Source organism: Euprymna scolopes, chromosome 5 (genome assembly GCF_053919585.1).
Source record: "Euprymna scolopes isolate OS-2025 chromosome 5, ASM5391958v1, whole genome shotgun sequence".
Lineage (NCBI taxonomy): Eukaryota > Metazoa > Mollusca > Cephalopoda > Sepiida > Sepiolidae > Euprymna > Euprymna scolopes.
In genome coordinates, this window is record NC_136486.1 from 64,839,356 (window position 1) to 64,862,477 (window position 23,122).

Here is a 23,122-nt window from a genome sequence, read left to right on the forward strand (position 1 = left end):
CTCAATCCAAGTTATGACAACAGGACAATTGAACACACTCAAAATGCACGTTCAATGCTAAAGGTCACAGCTCAATGCATCACACAACTCATGGTTACGGTATTTTTTGTGGTTTCAAGAGAGGGTCACATCATGCCACCTCACATCTTCATAATCGGCTTGAAAGTCAATACCAAAGTGTACCTGGATGTGCTAAAGAGTGTGGTGATCCCCAGATGCAATCAGGTGGCCGCTGGCAGACCCTGGGTGTAGCAGCAGGACTCGGCACCGGCTCACGAGTTCAAAGAGTGCTCAGGATTGGCTTTGGAAGGAGTGCTACGACTTTATACTCTTCTCTCACTGAACTCTCTGGACAACTTCCTTTGGTCATACGTCGCGATCATCACCAATATGACCTCCAACAACACCAAAGTCTGCCTGATCACCGCCATCTGTCGACTTCTCGCAGAAATATCGCCCGGCATTTGTGGAAAAGACATGCTCCCAGGTCCGGACCGTATCGAGGCAGTAATTGAGGATGAATGCGAGGCAGTAAATGAGGATGATGTCAGCTCTACAACGTTATCAAGATACCTGAATTGATTTTTTCATTCAAACCTTTAAAAATAAATCTTTAGTCTTTATTTTCTGTGGAGCGACAATTTTATCGTTCAATCCTGTACTTCAATTTCAGTTTTCTTGTTTTTTTTCTCATTTGTAATTTGTTGATCAAAATAATTGTACATTACCTAGCATAGGTTATTTACTGCATGTATATGAAATAATTTTTCCTTTGCGAGGACGGGTAATATACAAAACATATTTAAAATGATATTACCTACCCTCGGATGCGTAATTTAAATACATATAAAAAACAATCTCACATACTCTCGATAGTTATTGTACAACATATGTTAAATAATTTCTCTTCCCACCCAGACTACCAAAATTTTAAGAAAACTAAAACAATTTTTAGAAGATGAATAATTAGCATTTCCAAATAAATACAAAAATACATTGTATTGGTTAATGAATCGGAAAACATTCATAAATTTCAAAATTACTGGGTTTCTTTCCTTCCTCGCTATCGGCACTATAATTGTAAGAAAAATTATGTCATTTTTGAAAGATTTTTAATTAGGATTTTCAAATTCATGCATAAATATATTGACACAGTAAGTGCTTAGACAACCCTTGCTTCATTATCAAATTCCACATTACTGTTTTTCATTTTCATTCCATACTACCGACAACAATTTTCTTTTGGAAAAAAGACGTCATTGTCGGAAGATTACTCAGCAGGTTTTACAAACAAATGCACAAATACGCTAAGAATTTTAAAGATTAGGCAATCCTTGCTTCACTACAAAATTCCACATTATGTGTCCTTTCCCTCCCAACTAACGACACCATATTTTTACGTAAAAAATTTTCTTGAACATAACTCAGCAGGTTTTCCAAATAATTACAGAAATGTATTGACATATCCATACATGAACGCGCATTTAATAAGTCTTGGATATGTAACAAATTATGATAATTCTTTTTCATAATTTTAACCCACATTATCAGCCCTTTTCCTTACTAAAATAATCATTTTGGTATATTGTCAGGGTTGATGATTTCATCAGAATCACACCAATCAATTAATACACATTTCATAATTTTCATAATTCTGGAATATGTTACTAAATTCGACAATCATTTTTCATGAAATAAACCCACATTTTCGCCTTCCCCTTCCTAAAATGATACTTTTGATATATTGTCTGAGCGATTGTTTCATTACAAACACACCAATCAATAAACTGATATTTAATTATTTTTAGTGGATATGTTACTAATTAAGATACTCATTTCTCGATTTTTATCCATGTTATAGCCTCTCCTTACTAAAATAATAACTTTGATATACTGTTTGGGCTGATTATTTCATTACAAACACACCAATCAATTAATTCATATGTCAACATTTTTCATAATTCTTTGATAGTCTCCGATTTTCGACAATCATTTTTTATAACTTTAACCCACATTATCATCCCCACTTACGAAAATAATAACTTTGATATATTTTCCTGGCTGAATATTTCATTACAAATCCACTAATTAATTAAATCACATTTCATAATTTTTCATAATTCTTGGATATGTTACAAATTCTGACAATCAATTTTTATAATTTTTACTTCGGCATTAAATAACCGGAAAAGGGTTGCTATGCCGTAAAACGGAAACAACTAACCAACCATAATTTTTACACACATTATCGCCCCCTACTACTAAATAATTAACTTTGATATATTGTCTGGATTGATTATTTCATTAGAAACACATCAATCAATTAAGTAACATTTCATCATTGTTCATAATTCTTGGATATGTTACTAATTTCGAGACTTATTTTTTTATAATTTTAAGTTATATTATCGTTTCCTTCCCTTAAAAATATAATAACTTCAATATATTGTTTGGCTCATTATTTAATTACAAACGCACATCTGATAACTCACATTTCATCATTTGTTATAACTCTAGGTTACATTACTAATTTCGACAGTCATTTAACGTAATTAGTTGGTCTGTAATGAAATAATACACAAAGAAAATATGTTAGAGTTATTATTTTAGTAAGGGGGGTGATAATGTGGGTTAACGTTATAAAAAATGATTGTCGAAAATAGTAGACTATCCAAGAATTATAAAAAATTGTGAAATGTAGATTAATTGATTGGTGTGTTTGTAATGAAATCATCAGCCCAGAAAATATGTCATAGGCGATAACGTGAGTTAAAATTACGAGTAATGTGTCTCAGAATTAGTAACATATCCAGAATTCATGAAAAATGATCAAATGTGTTTTAATTCATTGGTGTGTTTGTAATGAAATAATTAGCCAAGACAATATATCGAAGTTACTATTTTAGTAAAGGGAGGGCGAAAATATTGGGTAAAATAATTATTAATGATTGTCGAAATTAGTAACATATCCCAAAATGATTAAAAATGATGAAATGGGAGTTATCGGATTGGTGTGATTGTAATGAAATAATCAGCCAAGACAATATATCTAACTTATTATTTTAGTAAGGGGAGGGCGATAGTGTGAGTTAAAATTATCAAAAAATGATTGTCGAAATTAGTAACACATTATAGAATTATGAAAAATGATTAAATATGTGTGAATTAATTGGTGTGTTTGTAATGAAATAATAAGCACAGATAATATATCAAAGTTCATGTTTTAGTAAGTGGGGGACGATAACGTGGCTTAAAATTATTAAAAATTAATGCTGAAATTAATAACATATCTAAGAATTATGAAACAATGAAATGTAAGTTATTGGATTGGTGTGTTTGTAATGAAATAATCAACCCACGCAATGTATCAAAGTTATTATTTTTGGAAAGCGTTACGTCTTTTCACCTTATTTCCTTCGTTCGCATTACGGGGTCGAGCCTGCCTGCCTACTACAACTTTTTAAAACATCACTTTCTTTCCCCCTTCGTGTTACGGGTTCCAGCTTACTACCACTCTTTTAAACACTGCTCTCCAATCTGTTTTCTTCCACCCCTCACCGAGTTGCTTTTTATACCCACCCTTACTACACCAGCGCAACACAACCAGACAACGCCGGATACCTCCGCTAGTCTCATAAGAAAGCCGAAAAAACTAATAGGAATTAAGATGAATGTTTCAAAGAATATGCAAATTAACTAGATAATTTGCATATGAATGCAACGAGAACATGTTACACCCGGTGACTAAATAAATGGTCCTCTTCAAAGTTCGGCCACATTATCGAGTTCGACAAGAGATACAAGAAAAAGGACGGAGGTTACATCGGCCAGAATGCTGTGAGAATTACACGTAAGTTGAGAACAGTAGTCTGAACAGTCCAAATAATACAAAACTGTTATATATTATTATTTATTTCGTTGGGTTCTGTGGCGAAGTGGATAGAAGCATTGAATCTCTACACTTGTCGGTTAGCATTGTCTGTCTTCAGCGGTTTCCATTCTACCTAAAGCAGGTCAGAGGTTTAGTTGGTCAAAATGTGACGAGGCAAAAGTATTACTGGAAATACAGCTACAAGACTCAGCAGTTCGATCCTATCGCGATTAATCACATGGAGAAGGACAGAGGACGAGTTGGCCGAAACGTGGGTAAACAACCACACCTATGAAGATAAGGATACCAGTCCGCAAATAAATAAATAAATAGAGAACAGATTTTCTATACAGCTTACAGGATTAAGAAATATAAATGAGTGTTTTGTTATTGTTGTAGAAATGCTAATTCATAGGCGAGTCACACTATAACGATAACTCACAACCTTCACGTCTGGGCGAAAAAACAAAAGCACTTTCCTCGCTTGAAATAACTAAATAAGAATTACTGAAATAATTATTTTGATTAACAAATTTCAACTGATAAAAAAACTAAAAAAAAAACAAACTGAAATTAGAGTACAGGATAGAACGATAAATTTGTCGCCACAAAGTAAACAACACTAAGCTTTATTTAAAAAAGTTTGAATGAAAAAATCAATTCAGGTACCCTGATAATGTTGTAGAGGTGCCATCTTTTAAATGTAGCCGGCTTCAGCCTCAATCTCTTCTAGGAGACTGATCCGGAACTGGGAGCAATTCGTTTTTCATAAACGCTGACGATAGCTCGGCGAGAGGTCGACAGATGGCGCCGAGTTCTGCTGCTACACCCGGAGTCTGTCAGAGGCCACCTGATTGTACCAGAGTATCATCACACACTTTAGCACGTCCAGGTACACTTTGGTGTTGATATTCAAGCCGACTATGAAGATGTTAGGTGTTAACCTTTTAAAACGTACATACGCGTATAAATTAAGGTGCAGTCATTAGTCACACAACCAAGAATTATGAAAAATTATGAAATGTAACTTATCGGATTGGTGTGTTTGTAATGAAATAATCATCCCAGACAATATAACAATGTTATTATTTTAGTAAGATGTGGCGATAATGGGGGTTAAAATTATGAACAATGATTGTCGACATTAGTAATATATCCAAGAATTATGAAAAATGATTAAATGTGTGTTATCAGATTGGGGTGTTAATGATCAGCCCAAACAATATATCAAATTATAAATTTTGTAAGATATGGCGATAATGAGGCTTAAAATTTTGAAGAATGATTGTCGAAAACAGTAACATATCCAAGAATTATTAAAAATGATGAAATGAGAGTTATCGGGTTAGTGTGTTTGTAACAAAAATATCAGCCCTGACAATATATCAAAGTTATTAATTTAGTTAGACAGGGCGATAATGTAGGTAAAGATAATATAAAATGATTGTAAAAATTAGTAACTTATACAAAACTTACGAAAAATGATGAAATGTCTGTTGATTGATTGATGTTTTTGTAATGAAATAATCAACCAAGATAATATATCAAAGTTATTATTTTAGGAAAGGAGAGGGCGAAAATATTGGGGAAAAATATGAAAAATAATTTTTGAAATTAGTAATATATCCAAAAATTATGAAAAATGATCAAATCTGAGCTATCGAATTAGTGTATTTGTAACGAAAAAAATCAGCCCAGACAATATATCAATGTTATTTATTTAATTGAACAGGGCGAAAAAGTGGGTTAAAATTATGTAACATGTTTGTTAAAATTCTTAACTTATCCAAGAATTATAAACACGATGAAATGTGAATTAATTTGCAATTAAATAATCAGTTAAGACAATATATAAAAGTTATTATTCTAATAAGGGGAGAGGGATAGTGTCGGTTAAAATTAAGACAAATGATTGTCGAAATGAGTAACATATCTAATAATTACGAAAAATGATGAAATATGAGTTATCGGATTGGTGTGTTTGTGATGAAATAATAAGCCCAGACAATATATCAAAATTATTATTTTTGGAAAGGAAGGAGGCCGGGAATTTTGGCTTACAATTATGAAAAATTATTGCCGAAATTAGTAATATATCCAAGAATTATAAAAATTATGAAATGTAAGTTAATTGATTGGTGTATTTGTAATGAAATAATCCGCTCAGACAGTATATAATAGTTATTATTTTAGTAAAGAGAGGCTATAACGTGGGTGAAAATTGTGAGAAATGATCGCCTTTATTAGTAACATATCCAAGCATTATGAAAAGTGATAAAATATGAGTTAATTTATTAGTGCGTTTAATGAAATAATCAGTCAAGACAATATATCAAGATTATCATTTTACTAAAGGGAAGGCGAAAATATCGGTTGAAGTTATAAAATTAGTGATATTAGTGATTACTGAATAGTCCAAATAATACAAAACTCTTATATATTATTATTTATTTTATTGAGGCCCGTGGGGGTAGTGGATAGAAGAGTTGAATCTCTACACTTCCCGGTGAGTATTGTCTGAAAATAGCGGTTTCAATCCTACCTAAAGCAGGTAAGAGGTTTAGTTTGTTCAAAATGTGGTGAGAAAACAGTATTACTGGGAATGCAGCCACACAGCCTAATCAGTTCTCTCCCATCGCGATTAATCACCTGAAGAAGAACAGGGGACGAGTTGGCCGAAACGCGAGTAAACAATAACAACGGTGAAGATTAGTATAACAGTCGATAAGTAAATAAATAGAGAACAGATTTTCCAAACAGCTTACATGATTAAGAAGTATAAATAAGTGTTTTTTTTATTGTTGTAGAAATGTTAATTCAAAGGCGAGTCCCACTATAACGATAACTCGCAACCTTCACGTCTTGGCCAGAAAAACAAAAGTATTTTCCTCGTTTTAAATAACTAAATAGGAACTTACTGAAATAATTATTTTGATTAACAAATTACAACTGAGAAAAAAACAAACAAAAAACAAACTGAAATTGAAGTACACGATAGAATGATAAAATTGTAGCCCAAAAGAAAATACAGACAAAATATTTATTAAAAAGTTTGAATGAAAAAATCAATCCAGGTAATCTTGATAATGTTGTAGAGCTGATATCTTTTCAATGTAGCCACCTTCAGCCTCAATCACTTCTAGGAGACTGATCCGGAACTGGGAGCAATTCGATTTTCATAAACGCCGGCGATAGCTCGGCGAGAGGTCGACAGATAGCGGTGATCAGGCAGACTTTGGTGTTGTGAGAGGTCATACTGATGATGATCGCGACGAATGACCAAAGGAAGTTGTCTAGCGAGTTCAGTGAGAGAAGAGTATAAAGTCGTAGCCCTCCTGCTAAAGCCAATCCTGAGCACTCTTTGAACTCGTGAGCCGTTGGCGAGTTCTGCTGCTACAACCACACTCTGCCAGAGGCCACCTGATTGCATCTGGGGATCATCACTCTCTTTAGCACATTCAGATACACTTTGGTATTGACTTTAAAGTCGACTATGAAGATGTGAGGTGGCATGATTTGACTTGAAACCACACAAAAGACCATAACCATGAGTCGTGTGATGAATTAAGTTGTGACGTTCTGATTCGCATTTTGAGTGTGTTAGCAATTGTCCTGTTGTCATAACTTTGACTGAGAGAGAGCATGAGTTGTACAGCGGCGCCTCTCCGATCTCGCTCGTGTAACATTGTACCACTTTCAGATATGATACAAGGCTCATATTGTTTTTTTCTAAACTTGTACATAACTTGCTTACTAGTAGATGGTTTGCAACGAAAAAAATAAAGAAAAGAAAACCGGTTTTCATGAAACAGAAATGGAACCATGTCGTCTTTTCTAGGGCGAAAATTTTATCGTTAAACCCGGAATTGGCATTTTAGTTTAATAATTGATTCGTTTAACTGTAGTTTAAACTCTATTGTGCTTTATGCACATTAATTTAAAACTGTGGTCTGATTATAAATAAACATTTTAAGTGTAAATTATATGAAAATATGTGGGAGATTTTATAAGTGATTTCATGTGCATTGTTTTTAATTATATTTTGACCTAATGTTAAAAGTATGTGTGAAAATATGTCCATTTGTTAGCGAATACGAACTAAGAACAGATTAAATTGAGATACATCTAATATTCAGTTAATACGAACGTTTTTTAATTTGTTTACAAAAAATGAGCAACAAATATTAATGTTAATGAGTATCATAAACGTATGTAAAAGCATAACTTCGTGTAGACACGTGTTCCATGTGTCTACAATTACGTCTGTGCGTTTCATATAAAATGGAACGAGCGAACGAAAATAGACAGCACGTGACAAAGAAGAGAGTATACTGCTATACGTTCCAGCTTTGTATCGGAAACATGTCCAACACAGTTCCTACCAGTGAGAGAGCATCTGCTCCAACTGAAATGGAGAACTTGAATCCTGGAAAGGAAGGCCCTAAGTACAGAGATATGATTATAGAGTCCATCCCTACCGACACAAGAGCGTCAGGCCGAGAGGATATTGTGAATTACATACGGGACAATTACGATGCGCATGGTTATCAAAAGAACACTGAGAAGGAAGCGACAACTGGCGTAAATAAAGTTTGCGACGAGTATTTCATGTTGAACATGTCGGGATAGAAACTATGGCGTTTAAAAATCCGAGGAAAACTCTAAAGAACTGAACACTTCGAAAATGTATGAGTATAAGCCAACTGAACGTTAAACGCCACCGCTCTGGCTGTCACGGAATCTGCTCGTAACGGTATACAATAAGGATAATCTTGGGTAAACGTTATTCGTTGTACCTACAAATGTAACCGGCCCTTGTAAAAGGCAAAATAGGGAAAACGCTATTACTCTCGTGTTTTAAAATTGCTTTATCAAAATGAACTTAATAGGAAAACTTTCAATTATGTTTGTATTGTAATTAATCGTTGCTCATTTCGCTTTTTGCCGTTTATTTATAGTTTAGTATAAAAAGGCGAATTTATTGAATAGATGTCAATTAGCATGTTTATATATAACTGGTATGCCTTACATTTTTAACTCTGAATGTGATATGGATCCTAGGTAATATTTCAACATCGTCCTATAGTATAATTACATTGTTCCATCCACTCACTCAAAACTAGTTTAAGTTTTTAAATGTAAGTGGCAGTTTATTTTTCAATGATCTTTTTCCATCTAATTTTATTTGCGTAACATATTCAAGTAGTCAATTTTACGTAAGGTAAGATTTTTAATATAGAAAAATAAGTTAACTTTGACATTTAAATACTATTTTTTTTTTTTTTTTTTTTTTTGTTCCGTGTGTTAAAATTTTTAATATCATTCTTATGCATAGCCAGGTCAATCGAAAATAAAATGCAGACTCTAAATCGCAGAAAATATTTTCGGAAAAGTAAAATTAAGTCTACTGGTACATTTAACAGTTTTTGTGAGCAAATGTTTAATTTCATTATGTACCAAAAGTGAAGGAAATGCCAGTAATAGGTTAGTCCTTTAACACAAATCTCTATAAATAGACGCGATACAGCTATCTTGAAACCGCCTGAGTATAACCGAACATCGCCCAAGCTATTTGGGACTACGTATCGTATCGATTCTAAAACTTTTTTTTTTTTTTTTTTACGGAAAACAAATCTTGCTCCTAGTATAAGGATACTAAAAATTGACATTCAAGCTTTACTAAATTTGTCGAATAGTGGCGGAGACAATTCGGCGTAAACTACGCCACTTGCATTTTTATACACCTTTTATAAAAAAATAACTATGAAAATACATTCACTGTTTAATATTTTTCTTTCTTTACTAAACTTTTGGTTAACTATTTTCATATAAATATTTAAACATTTTAATAAAACAATACAAAATTACACACTTTAAAGTTTTTTAGAGAAAGATTTGTTTACTAGTTTTATTTTGAAAATATAAAACTGACTATAACGCCGAATCGGCCACACCGAAACGAACATACATTTTTCAGATGAAATTTTGTATATTCAATCTTCCTTTACAAACAAAATGATTAATATTTGAATAAATGAAATGCAAAGGGAAATTGTTTATCCAGAATATGGACAACGTTAGCATATTCCGGCGAAATTTATAACTTTTGCGAAATCGCTGGCCAATTTTTACGGTGACGAACGATTTTGTTTCTGTAACCGAAAATTATACGCCACAAAACCATGAAAAACAATCTAAGACTATCCTTTCACTGGAAGAGTTCACTTGTGAACTTTACGGACTAATTTTGTACGAGATGACTTGGAAAGCAATTCTTATGAAGGAGTGTTTACATTTTCTATACTTTTCTCGAACGATTTCATGAACAAAATTGATCGTAAAGCATGAAACTCACTAGCAAATCCCCTCTAAAATATAGCAATGTCCATTTGCTGCAAAAACACTGAAAAATGTCATGAAAACGATTTTATTGGCTAACCGCCGAGACAACCTGCTGGTGCCTGTTAGAATCTCTATGATAACGCGGTTTATATTCTGCATAAGTACCGAAAACTTTACTTCGAATTAATAGAAAGGAGATTAGCAATATCCAAAACGCCGGCCATAAGATTAAGAAATTATTCCATTTGTTAACCTCTAAATATTTTAAAGTTGAGGTTAAAATACTTTTTTTTTTTTCCTCTGGTTCAACCCTTACAACGCAAATTGGCATTTAAATGTAACAGCTATTTTGACTCTTGCTTTGGCAAGATGAATAACATGCTGGTTTACGTTACGTTTAAACTTCTGCATATCAGCACAGTCGTGATAACGGAAAGGGAATTCCAAAATCTAAATGTTCGAAGGAAGATTTCATTAGAATAGAAAGCTTTCAGATACTTGGAGACCTCAATAATGAAGATGTGAGATTTCGTTTCTAGGCGGGTTCGTCGGGGTTATGTACGTCAATGGGGGGCAAGTGCAATGAGTTCATCAGAGCACATACCATTAAAGTATTTGTAAAACTGGCACAGGTACAGAATTGTGATGATGGGGCAGAGGTTGGAGCTTTGTTGGTAAAGTCGGGACTACTAGATTGAACACATTTTGGGGGCCTATCCAAACGGGAAAAGGCCAGTGGCAGATGCACCAGCTTATATATGGCCAAATACTTCATGCATTGGCGAATGGAGGCCTTGTAGTATTTTATGCGGCTGTTTGTATATTGATTTTATTTTGAATCTATTAAAGACCGACTAATCTATGCCTACGTTCTGGTGGCAACTTACCGGTTTATCAAGAATAAAATATTACGTCAAACTTGTAAAATAATGTACTATTGAAATACCAACCTGGTACACTGGAAAATGGGATTGATATGTGGACAGAAAAACGTTAAGGTACTAAACGTAGGAGTACGTGTATTGTCAGTACAGCTGCAAACGATTTATCAAGTTCTATACAGTTGTGTCATATACAGGTGACCCCCCCCCCAAAAAAAAAAATCGGGGCCGACTCTAATTAGGCCCCGTTTCTTAGTGTTTTGTCCGAATGAAATGAAACTTTGGTCATATTATTATATTCAAAACATCACATAAAGACTAGAGTCTTTGGCATTCTCCGTTGACTGTAAAATGGCTTTTTTTTTTTTTGGAGGGGGGTCACCCTGTATTAAAACCATTTTACAATAAATTCACACAGGAAATAAAATCAAATTCTCGTGTGCATGTAGCAACTTGGTGTAAAGTTTACAGAGCGTACTCTTAACTCTGACTACATAGTTGCTAATGTTTGCACTATGGCACCACCTTTATGTATGAATCTATAACGTCTATTTAGTTTAGTTATAGTTTTGAGGAAAAAGAATTCCAGCAGAATGCTCTATTATAACGAAAAATAATTTAAAAGAATGAGCGTAATATTTCTTTATTTTTTTTTTCAGAAGCTCGGATAAGCCATCGGTACCGTCCGTTTTAAACGGGACAGTAGGGGCCCGTTTTAGGTCTCGATATCAAGCTCACTTCAGCCGATCTATCTTATCTGTATATAATGGAAGTTCATGATTCAATAATATAGTAGACCAAGTCTCTAATACGTGCATTTGGTAATAAATCTCGACAAAAAAAAAAAAATTAGCATTGCATTTCTCTATCAAATTCGAGATTATTTCCAGTCGTTCTTAACCTTTGGAAAAGTTCCTACGCAATATAACTAAGGGTGCAGTAATTCGTAATATATCAGAATTAAGAAAAATAATGAAATGTTACTTGTCGGATTGGTGTGTTTCTAATGAAATAATCAGCGCAGATAATATCAAAGTTATTATTTTAGTAATGGGGGGGGCGGTAATGTGGCTTAAAATTATGAAAAATGATTGTCCAAATTAATAGCATATCAAAGAATTATTAAAAATGATAAAATGAGATTGGTATGTTTGTAATTAAATAATCAGTCCGTACAATATATCGAAGTTATTTTTTAAAAGAGTTAACAAAAATGTGGCTTGAAATCGAAAAGAATTGTCAAATTTGTAACATATCCAAGTATCATGAAAAACTATGAAATGAGTTAATTTATTGGTGTGTTTGTACTGAAATTATCAGCCTAGACAGTTATGTGTCGCGTGCAAGCGACTCTATAAGTCACTCCGTCGGTCGGTCTGTCCGTAACACTTGTGCTTGGCCTTTTTGGTTAAGATCAAAGGTATGTTAATAGATGCTGTTAGCTTTTAAAGCTTTTCCTGACCTCTTGTCAAAGACCAAAGTGTCAAATGAAATTTTATTAATATTATCTTTTTTGTATTTTTTTGATATTAAAAAAATAAATAAATAAAACTGGGTTTATGTAGGAAGACCCCCCCCCGTCCCACCACACACGCACATAAATACAAACTTAAAAGGGTAACCATGATTAAAGATGCTGGCCGAGAGAAAAATCATTTAAAATTTCCAATAGAGACGAGATGGATGAACCAACCTCCATACTTTTTGAGTTGGTCTTGTGCCTAAGTTTTTTGTTCATTTCCCCTAATGTATTTTTTCCTGTGAATAATAAAAAAAAATTAATATCTCAAAGTGTAGTATCTGTTCCGGCAGATACTGCAAGCAAAGGCCATATGTGGGGGTAACACCACATATAAGACCTTGGTCAATGTAGGGGCAACCCTTCATACTAATAGTCACTATCCAGCTCCCCTACTCTTCGATGAGTTGGTCCCCATTTCCCCTTCACTCATCACATTAAAAATCGGCCTTGTGCCTAATTTGCTCGGTGGGGGAGCAAATAGATACTCTTTTCTTGGCTTTTGGCCAAAATCAAAGTGTAGTATGTCTTACTACATGCTGTACTTATTGTGATATAAAGTGGGGGATCACTTTTCTGTATTAATGTAAAATGATCACCCACTTCACAACCAGTCACTCAAAGCCATTCACGTCATTCTCCAGATAATTCAAGTTCTTGAAGGATTCCAAATATTTTTTAAGCATTCAATCCTTAAGTTCATTAAATTCATTCTAAGTCATTTACTTTTTAAGTCATTTCAGCCCATTTTCGGTCATTTTAGTTTATCTTGTAGAATTTCATGTCAATCCTACATTCACGCCTTCATTCATTAGACGAGAGCACGCGACTAATGGCTATCGGCCTTCTTTTTATAAAGAGGGGCTATAACGTGGGTGAAAATTGGAAGACAATATATCAAAGTTATAATTAATTTAGATGGGGCGAAAATGTGGGTGGAAATTATGTAAGATGATCGATGAAGTTAGTAACTTATCCAAGAATTAGGAAAAATAAAATGTGAGTTAATTGATTGGTATTTTTGTAATAAAATAATCAGCCAAGAATATATATACCAAAGTTATTATTTTAGTAAGGGGAAAGCGATAGTGTGGGTTAAAATGGAGAAATAAATTCTCGAAATTAATAAGATATCTAAAAATTATGAAAAATGATGAAATGTGAATTTCCTGGTGTGTTTGGAATGAAATAATCAGCCCAGACAATATATCAAATCTATTTATTTAAAAAGTTAGGGTGGGGTGGGGGACGATAATGTGTGTTAAAATTGTGTAATATAATTGTCGAAATAAGTCACATATTCAAAGATTTTTGAAATATTTGAATTGATTGGTGTGTTTGTAATGAAATGATCAGCCAAGACACTATATCGAGTATGTGGGTAAAAATTATAATAAATGATAGTTGAAATTAGTAATGTATCCAAGAATTATAAATGATGAAATGAGTTAATTTATTGGTGTGTTTGAAATGAAATAATCAGTCTAGACAATATATCAACGTTATTAATTTAGAAGGACGGTGCGATAATGTGGGATAAAATATGTTAAATGATTGTCAAAATTAGTAACGTATCCAAGAATTATGAAAAACGATAAAATGTGAGGTATCGGATATGTTTGTAATGAAATAATGAGCATAGACAATATATCGAAGTAATTATTTTAATAAGGGAAGGGAGAAAATATTAGGTAAAATTAAAAATGATAGTCCAAATTAGTAACATATCCAAGAATTATGAAAAATGAAATGTGAGTTAATCGATTAGGTGGTTTGTAATGAAATAATTAGAAAAGCCAATACATCAAAGTTATTATTTTAGTAAGGGGTAGGATAATTTGGGTTAAAATTATAAAAAAATGATTGTCTAAATTGGTAACATATTCAAGTATTATGAAAAATGGTGAAGTGTGATTTAATTGATTGGTGTGTTTTTTTATGAAATAATAAGCCAAGATAATATATCGAAGTTATAATTTTAAGGGGAGGGCGAAAATATTGGGTAAAATGTTGAAAAATATATATCCAAGAATGACGAAAAATGATGAAAATGGAGCTATCGGATTAGTGTTTGTGACGAGAAAATCAGCTTATACGATACATCAATGTTAATTTTGTTAGATGGCGCAAAATATGGGTTCATATTATGTAATATGATTGTTGAAATTAACTTATCCAAGAATTTTGAAAAATAATGAAATCTGAGTTAATTAATTGGTGTGTTTGTAATGAAATAATCAGCCCACACAATAAAGTTATTTTAGTAAGGAGTGCGGATTTAAAATTATGTACAATGATTGTCGAAATTAGTAACATATCCAAGAATTATAAGTGAGTTATCATGTGTGTTTGTAATGAAATAATTGGCACAGACAATATACCAAAGTTATATTTTTAGTAAGGGTGGCGATAATGTGTATAAATTATGAAAAATGATTGCTAAAATTCGTAACCTATCCAAGAATTATGAAAAATGATGTAATGTCAGTTGATTCGTGGGATTGTAATGAAATTATTATCCAAGACAATATATCAAAGTTATTATTTTAAAAAGTGCGGGAGGCAATAGTTTGGGTTTAAATTATGAAGGACGATTGTCGAAATTAGTAATATATCCATAAATTATGAAAAATGTTGAAATGTGTGTTAATTTGTTTGTAATGAAATAAGACCTGACAATATAACGAAGTTATTATTTTAATAAATTGGAGGGCGAAAATATCGAGTTATGAAAAATGGTGAAATGTGAGTTATCGGATTCGTGCGTTTGTAACCGAGGCATCAGCCAAGACAATATATCAATGTTATTAGTTTAATTAGATGAGGCTAAAATGTGGGTTAAAATTTTGTACTACGATTGTTGAAATTACTTATTCAAGAATTATGAAAAATTATGAAATGTTAGTTAATTGATTGGGGTGATCGTAATAGAAAAAATCAGCCGAGACAATATATCAAAGTTATTATTTTAGTAAGGGGAAGGCGATAGTGTGGTTTAAATTAGGAAAACTGATTGTCAAAATCAGTAACATATCCGAGAATTATGAAAAATGATTAAGTGTGAGTTATAGGATTGGTGTGTTTGTAAAAAAAAAAAAAAAATTAAAAAAAAAAAATCAGCGCCGATAATATATTAAAGTTATTATTTTAGTAATTTGGGGACGATAATATTCATTAAAATTAAAAATTGTCGAAATTAATAACATATCAAAGAATTATGAAACCTGATAAAATTTATGGGATTGGTGCGTTTATAATGAAATAATCAGCCCGGACAATATATCAAAGGTATTATTCAGGAAAAGGATTGGGCCGAAGATTTGGCATGAAATTATGAAAATTATTACCGAAAATAGTAACATATCCAAGAATTATGAAAAATGATTAAATGTATGGTCATTGATTGTTTGTAATGAAATAATCAACCCAGATAATATATCAAAATTATCATTTTTGTAAGGGGAAGACGAAAATGTCGGTTAAAGTTATGAAATATGATTGTCGAAATTAGTAACATATCCAAGAATTATGAAAAATGATGAAATGTGTATTAATTGATTGGTGTGTTTGTGATGAAATACTCAGCCCTGACAATATATTAGTTATTATTTGAGTAAGAAGGGATGATAATGTGGGTTAAAATTATGAAAAATGATTGTCAAAATTAGTAACATATCCAAGAATTATGAAATCTTAGTAAAGAGATTAATGTGTCGATGCATATCTGTTATTTGGAAAATCCGCCGAGTATTTTTCAAGAAAATTTTATACGTAAAAACATGGTGTTAGGAGAGAAAGAGCACAGTAATATTGAAATTTATGGTGTAGGAATGGTTTCCTAATCCTTCAAGACAATGTATTAATTTGGAAATCCTAATGACCTATTATCTCCAAATTGTTCCAGATTTCTTAAAATTATGGTAGGGAAGAAAAATTATTTAACATATGTTGTACAATAACTATCGAGAGTATGCGAAATTGTTTATATATGTATTCAAATTACCCATCGGAGGCCAGGTAAAATTATTTTCAATGTATTTCATATTACCCGTCCCCGCAAAGTAAAAGTATTTCATATACATGCTGTATATTACCTACCATATATAAGGTACATATTTCATATATGTAATATCTGTCCTAGGGTAGGTAAAATATTCTTTTGCTCGAAATAGCAAATGATACATAAACATTAAAAGTTCCTCTCTCCTAAGAACAAGAAATGTTTAAAATACACTTCAATTTTCTCATTTTTTATACGGCCCAAAGTAACACCGGGAAGCTCCACTAGTCTAATATATACAAGGGAAATTTGGCGCGAACGTTTGTGTACGTCCGTGAAAGGCTTTTTGCATCGGGGTTCTCATGTTGGTTCGATTCTGTGAGGTTTTCACATATATTCCCGATTCTAATATCTCAGGTTCGCAGATGGAGACCGTCTTTATCTTTTTTTTTTTTTCTAGTTAAACAAAATTCACACCATGCTTAAATTCGACGCACGCAACTTCTGCTTTTACGCTTTTTTTTTCTTCTTCAGCTTCTTTCCCTCCTTCGCATTACGAGTTCGAGCCTTCCCGCCTATTACCACTTTTTAAAACCCCACTTTCTTTCCCCCTTCGTTTTACGGGTTCCAGCTTACTACCACTTTTAAACACTTCTCTCCAACATGTTTCTTCACCCCTCACCGAGTTGCTTTTTATACGCACCCTTACTACACAACCGGACAACGCCGGGTATCCTCGCTAGTCTCATAAGAAAGCCGAAAAGACTAATAGGGAATTAATTAAAATGAATGTTTAATATAATATGCAAATTAACTAGATCTTTTACAGATGAATGCAACGAGAACATGTTACTCCCGGTGACTAAATAAATGGTCCTCTTCAAAGTTCGGACACATTATCGAGTTCGCTAAGCGATACAGGAAAAAGTACGGAGGTTACATCGGCCAGAATGCTGTGAGAATTACACATAAGTTGAGAACAGTAGTCTGAAGAGTCCAAATAATACAACACTGTTATGTAATATTACTTATTTTATTGGGGCCAAAGCAGGTCAGAGGTTTAGTTGGTCAATATATGGCGAGACAACAGTATTTTTGGGAATACAGCTGAAGGCCAGAGGGGGAGTTGGCCGAAACGTTGGTAAAGAACAACTATGAGGATAAGTCCGCAAATAGAGAACAGATTTTCTAAACGTCTTACATGATTAAGTATAAATGTTTTGCTATTGTACAAATGCTAATTCAAAGGCGAGTCATACTATAACGATAACTCGCAACCTTCACGTCTGGGCGAGAAAAACAAAAGTATTTTCCTCGTTTTAAATAACTAAATAGTAACTTACTGAAATAATTATTTTGATTAACACATTTCAACTGAAAGATAAAACAAATTGAGGTACAGGATGGAACGATAACATTATCGCCCCAAAGAAAATAAAAACTAAAGCTTTAAAAGATTTATTGAAAAAATCAATTCATGTAACTTGATAATGTTGTAGCGCTGACATCAATTCAATGTAACGGCCTTCAGCCTCAATCACTGCCTCGAAACGGGTCCGAACCAGGGAGCATGTCTTTTCCACAAATGCCGGCTCTATCTCGGCGAGAAGTCGACAGATGGCCGACACCAGGCATACTTTGGTGTTGTGGGAGGTCATATTGGTGATGATCGCGACGTATGACCAAACGAAGTTGTTCAGTGAGAGAAAAGTATAAAGTCATAGCACTCCTTCTAAAGCCAATCCTGAGCACTCTTTGAACTCGTGAGCCGGTGGCGAGTCCTGCTGCTACACCCAGGGTCTGACAGCGGCCACCTGATTGCATTTGGGGATCATGACACTCTTTAGCACATCCAGGCACACTTTGATGTTGACTTTCAAACCGACTATGAATATGTGAGGTGGCATAATGTGACCCACTCTTTAAACCACACAAAATACCATAACCGTGAGTCATCTGATGCGTTGAGCTGTGACCTTTAGCGTTGAACGTCCGGATTTTACTTTTTGAGTGTGTTAGCAATTGTTCTGTTGTCATAACTTTGATTGAGAGAGAGGGAGAGAGAGCATGAGTTGTACAGCGGCTCATCTCCGATCTCGCATATTGAACATTGTGCCACTTTCAGACATGATAGAAGGCTCGTATCGCTCTTGAGACTTGTACACAACTTGCTAGCCATGAGATGGTCTGCCAAAAAAAAGAAACAAATGGAATCATGTCGTCTTTTCTAGGGCGAAAAATTTATCGTTCCACCCTGTAACTGCATTTTGGCTAACTAATTAATTCGTTTAAATGTAGTTTAAACTCTATTGTGTTTTATCCACATTTATTTGGAACTGTTCCCATAATAAATACCCATTTTTAGTGTAAATAATATGAAAATATAAGGAATATTTTAGCGTTTAATCGGTTAGTATAATGAAAAATAAGAATACATCGAAAAGCAGATTTTATAAATGATTTCATGTGCATTGTTTATAATTATTTTTTTGACCCGATATTAAATGCATGTTTCAAAATATGCCCATTTTTTTTAGTTAATATGAATTACGAACAGATTAAATTGAGATACATCTAATATTCAGTTAATACGAACGTTTTTTAAATTTTTTACAAAAAAATGAGCAAAAAATATTAATTTTAATGAGTATCATAAACGTCTGTAAAAGCATAACTTCGTGTAGACACGTGTTCCTTGTGTCTACAATTACGTCCGTGCATATTTTCATATAAAATGGAACGAGCGAACGAAAATAGAAAGCACGTGACAAAGAAGAGAGTATACTGCTATACGCTCCAGCTCTGTATCGGAAACGTCCAACACAGTTCCCACCAGTGAGAGAGCATCTGCTCCAACTGAGAGGAAGGGGAACTTAAATCCTCGAAAGGAACGCCACAAGTACAGAGATACGAGTGGCGTGCAATAAGTAATGCCTCTGACCCACTTCCCATAGCAGTAGAGCAATGAAACTTGCCACAGTTATTAGTCTTTCTCTACATAGGAACTACCCAGAGTTATACATTTCTCCCATCGTTTGATGCAGCTTTGGAAACCGTTTTTGTATAACACCCCAGGTTGGTCTTCCAACAACGACGTGACTTCAGAAATCAAGACTGTATCATCTGGAGAAACGCTTTCCTTTCAAAAACAACTCCATGGATCTTTCCCCACCTCTTGATTTTGATAGCTTCCCTTAATTTCCTGAAATAGGCTCCTGTAATTGTGGTACTCTTTGCCAGGAATCTGTCATCACTACTCCGTCTTGGTCCCAGAAGACTGTGAGCATGACCTTGCCAGCGGAGGGCTGCACACTTGCCTTCTTTGGTGAGTCCAACTGCTTCCACTGCATTGACTGGGCTTTGGTCTCTGGATCATAGTGATTGACCCAGGTTTCATCCTGTGTAATCAGTCTTTTGAAAAACTTTGACTCCTCTTCTTGACACATCTTCAAATTCATCCTCGAACACTCGACGCGTTCTCGCTTCTGGAATGGTGTGAGCAACCTGGGAATCCATCTGGCAGACACCTTATGCATATTCAAATGGTCATGAATGATAGTTTCCACAGATCCTGTACTAATCTTGACATCCTGGGCCATTTGGCGAATAGTAATGCGCCGATCTTCCAAAATGGCAGCCTTAACTTGACGGACAGATGCATCATAAATGGCAGAAGGGGGGCGACCAGGTCTGGGAGCTGTTTCCACAGACTTCCGGTCATGTTTGAATTCACGATGCCAGCGTTTTACAAGGTCATATGATGGGACATTATCACCATAAGTTTCTTTCTTTTCATCAAAAGTCTCCTGTGGTGTGCGTCCTTTCAAATGCAAAAACCGGATCACTGCTCGATATTCAACAGGCTCCATTTCACACCTTACTCAGTTCAAACACCTGTAAAACAGAAACCACAATACGTTCCGAGCTGTAATTTGCCACATAACCCCTAGACATATAAAGTCTTGCACATGCAAAATTTCAACTAGATCAGACAACGGGAAGTGGGTCAGAGGCATTACTTATTGCTCGCCCCTTGTATCATTATAGCGTCCATTCCTACCTCCTATTACAAAAGAGCGTCAGTCAGAGAGGATATCGTGAATTACATACTGAACAATTATGATGCGTATGGTTATCAAAGGAAAACTGAGAAGGGACCGATAGCTGGCGTAAATAATGTTTTGCGACGAGTATTTGATGTTGAACATCTCAGTAGGGCATAGAAACTATAGCGTTAAAAAAATCAGAGGAAAACTCTGAAGAACTGAATACTTCGAATAGGTATGAGTCTAAGCCAACGCTCTGGCTGTCACGGAATCTGCTCGTAACGGTATACGAATAAGGATAATCTCACGGAAACGTTATTCATTGTACCTACAAATGTAAACGGCCCTTGTAAAAGGCAAAATAGGGAAAACGCTATCTCTTGTGTTCTAAAAGTTCTATATCGAAATGTACTGAAAACACATTCGATTCTCTTTGTATTTTCATTGTTTTCCATCGAGCTATTGATTTTAATTTACTGTTGCTTTTATTTTCCTCTTTGCAGTTTATTTCAAAGTTGGTATAAAAGTGAATCTATTGAATAGATATCAGTCAGCATGTTATATTGGTCTATAAACGGGTATGACTAACATTTTAAACTATGAATATGTGATATGGATCCTAGGTAATATTTCGGCATATTCTTATCGTATGTAATTACATTGTTTCATTCACCCATTAAAAACTAGTTTTAAGTTTTTAATATTGTAAGTGGCAGTTTATTTTTCGATGATCTTTTTACATAAAATTTTGAGTAACACATTCAATTTAAATAGGCGTCATTTTACGTAACTGAAGATTTTTGATATAGTTAACTTTTGAAGTCTTAATACTTTTTTTTGTGTCTCTATTAAAATTTATTTTAGTAAATTAGGTAATATCATTTAATGTCATTCTTACTAATGATGCGTAACTAGGACAATTTAAAATAAAATGAAGACTCTTCTAAATCGCCGAACATAAAATATTTTCGGAAAAGTAAAATTGGAAAAGTCTACGGGGTACATACGTAGAACAGTTTAGTGAGCAAATGTTTAATTTCATTATGTACGAAATGGCAGTAATAGGTTAGTCCTTTAACACAAATCCCTGTGTAAATAGACGCGATGCAGTCATCTTGAAACCGTTCGAATATTCCCGAAAACTGCCCAAATTATAATCTGAGACAGTGTTATTAATTATAATGTAATTCTGCAACGATTTCTTTTTACTTTTTGAAAAATATTACTCCTCGTATAAGGATTGTAAAAAATTTACATTCAAACATTTACTAAATTTTTCGGGAATGGCGGCGGATGGACAATTCAGCGTCAAAACCGCCAGTCGGTTTTTTTTATAAACATTTTATAACTTAAAAAAAAAATTATGAACATATATGAAATATATATGTTATGAACATATATGAAATTATGAACATATATGAACATATATCACTTAACTGTTTAAGAAAAATATTTTTTTTTTATTTACAAATCTCTTTGGTTAATTTCATCAATATTTTATGGATTAAATCATTTTAATAAAAACAATCTGAAAATACTTGTTTTTTTTGTTGTTTTTTTTATTCAAAGAAAATATTAACAAATCTGCATGTGTAAATAGATGCTATCCATCCATCTTGAAACCGCGTGAATATTCCCGAATATCGTCCAAGCTATAATCTGAGACTACGTATCGTATCAATTCTAATGGACTTTCTACAACGATTTATTATTATTTTTATCTTTTTTTTTTACGGAAAACAAATATTGCTCGCTGTATAATGATAGTAAAAATTGACATTCAAACATTTTCTTAAATTTTCGGGAATGGTGGGGGAGCGACAATTAGGTGTCAACTACGCCAGTCGCATTTTTATAAACATTTTATAACTTTATAAAAAAATATACTATATGAAAATATTTAACTTTAACTGTTTAAAATTGTTTTATTTTATGTTACCACACTCTTTAATTCTTCTATCGATATTTTATGGATTAAACATTTTAATACAAACAATATGAAAATAAACAGCTTTTTTAAAGTTTTTTTTTATTCAAAGAGAAAATGTTTAACTGAATTTATTTTAAAAATATAAACGCATTGACTATAATGCCGACTCGTCCACGCCGAAACGAACCTGAATTTTTCAGATGAAATCTTGTATACGAATAAAAATATCTCCGTATTAGAATAAATTGAATGCAAAGCAATTGTGTTTATCCAGAATATGGACAACGTTTTTGTTAGTATATTCTGAGCAGTTTCACTAAACTGCCGGAATTTATGAATTTTGTAAAATCGCTGGCCAAGTTTTAAGGTGCTGAACGATTTTGTTTCTGTAACCAAAAATTATACGCTACCAAACCATGAAAAACAATCGAAGACAGTATCATATTTCAATGCAAAATTTTACTTGAGAACTTTACGGACTGATCTAGTACGAGATGACTTGGAAAGAAATTCTTATCAGGAAGGAGGGTTTG